At 36.8% G+C, this 1,807-nt stretch overlaps 1 protein-coding gene across 2 annotated transcripts in view; it reads left to right on the top strand.

Annotated features, from left to right (window-relative positions):
* LOC100949611 (cytochrome P450 3A4-like) overlaps positions 1-1,807 on the top strand; it is a 40,910-nt gene that overhangs the window by 3,035 nt on the left and 36,068 nt on the right. The window lies entirely within an intron of this gene.

Genomic DNA, 1,807 nt, shown 5'->3' with positions numbered 1-1,807 from the left:
AAAAAATACATTGAAATAATGGAAAGTTGAGTATCTTGGATTTCACATCTGAAAAGATTTTACCATTGTAGGTTTGGTTTTAATTTGTTTAACTATAATATTTTTCATACATTTCTCTGGGTTTGAAACGTCTTGAGATATTTTGCCACCAGCTTCATGCTGGAGTAATGGGTAGCATATCCTTGGTGTGGTTGCCTTAGATTCACTTACCTAGTTAAGCCCATAAGCATTTCTTTTACTAGCTTTCTTCCTAAACGCCTGTTTCCCTCTCCTTTTGGTCTTCAAATGGCCTGGTCAGCCTTTGGTGTAACATTCTTCCTCATCTTCCACCTAGCTTGAGAAGGATGTTCTCCATATAGAGTTAAGCAAGTGCCTAATCTCATTTTGTAAGATTTCGTTCCCTCATCTTGAGAAACAATAGCTTCATCTTTAGCATTTCCCACTAATTTTTACAGTGTGGTAGATTTCAAACTGGAATAGCTAGCATGTGCTTGCTAAATAACTTTATGCCAGCCTTACCCTGTATCCTAGCTGTTCTTAATAGCAGGTGCAAAAATGCCTCTTTTTCAGCAAGGTTGACATTGGGAATGTCCTTTTGAATGAGAAGAAAACAGGCCATAGTCTTATCCCAGCAATGGGCATTCTGTGAAATGGTACTGGCCCTTTAGGGGGATTTCCTCAACCACTCTCCTACTCTTGGCCATGAACCTACCTCTGGGTTGGATCTTACTATTGTAGCTGCTCACAATACCCTCCTGCATGCTTAGAATAATGTTTTGTGGGGAGCACTGGTAAAACACAGTATTAGTATTTATTCTTTCACCTCCTTTCAGAGGACTTGGAGGTAAGTTGCATTCGTTCACTCAAGGTTCCTTCTTGCTGTCTGATAAAAACTTGCATTTTGCTCTATCAGCATTTGTTATAGCCAATGTTTAAGGATAAGATTTAGAAAATCTATCATTTCCTGGCCATCATCAAACTAACTACAGCTTAACCTTGCAGCATACCACCTTTTATGTCAAGCTAGATATCTTTATTTGATATCTAAGGTGCAAGACCAACAACATCTTGAGAGATGTATAGACACAAAGGCAAAGCCCATGTATTTTTCATCCAAACACCTCAATTTATTTTATAAATTTGTTCATTTTTCCTGTTATGTTTTATATTAATATACGGACTTAACAAAATAAAATAACTGTAATAAATAATAGTAGAAAAGAGGAGAATATTTCCTCTTGTGCTTCTCTTATTCTTGTCTACAGAATTTTCTTCTTTTGTATTCCTCTTCTGTTCCCCATCTGAGATGAATTTTAGTACAGTCATTGTTTGAAATAATGTCTCATTTATTGTTATGTCATTAGCTCTACATAGTCCAGTCCAGATTCTGTTCCTCTGATTCTGATTGTCCCAAAGGGGCAAATTGTGGAGCAGAAAGAGGGATACCACTTCAAGTGAAGATAGGCAATGTAGTTAATGCAAAAAAGAGCCCATGTCTAGAAGTCAGGAGATGTGTGTTCCTGGTCCAGGCTCTGGCGTTAATTATGTGATTGTGGGCAGGTCACCTAAATACTCTAAAATTCATCATTAATCAAATAAATTGTTTCTCAATCTAAAGTTTCTTCTGCAGTTCTGTAAACATCATTTCTGAAAATTTTCAAGGAGGGTATTTTATCATCTGTTCATAGATATCTATTTTTATCGATAACCATAAAACTTTGTGTATATGCTGCTGCCTCTTTTTCCCTGTTGATCACATTTTAGCTGCTCATCCAGAGGATCTCTGGTCAGTGTTCCCTTTTATCTT

Source organism: Otolemur garnettii, unplaced genomic scaffold (genome assembly GCF_000181295.1).
Source record: "Otolemur garnettii isolate 467f Iridium unplaced genomic scaffold, OtoGar3 scaffold00142, whole genome shotgun sequence".
Lineage (NCBI taxonomy): Eukaryota > Metazoa > Chordata > Mammalia > Primates > Galagidae > Otolemur > Otolemur garnettii.
The sequence above is the reverse complement of the archived record's forward strand: the minus strand, read 5'-3'. Positions and strand labels throughout refer to the sequence as shown.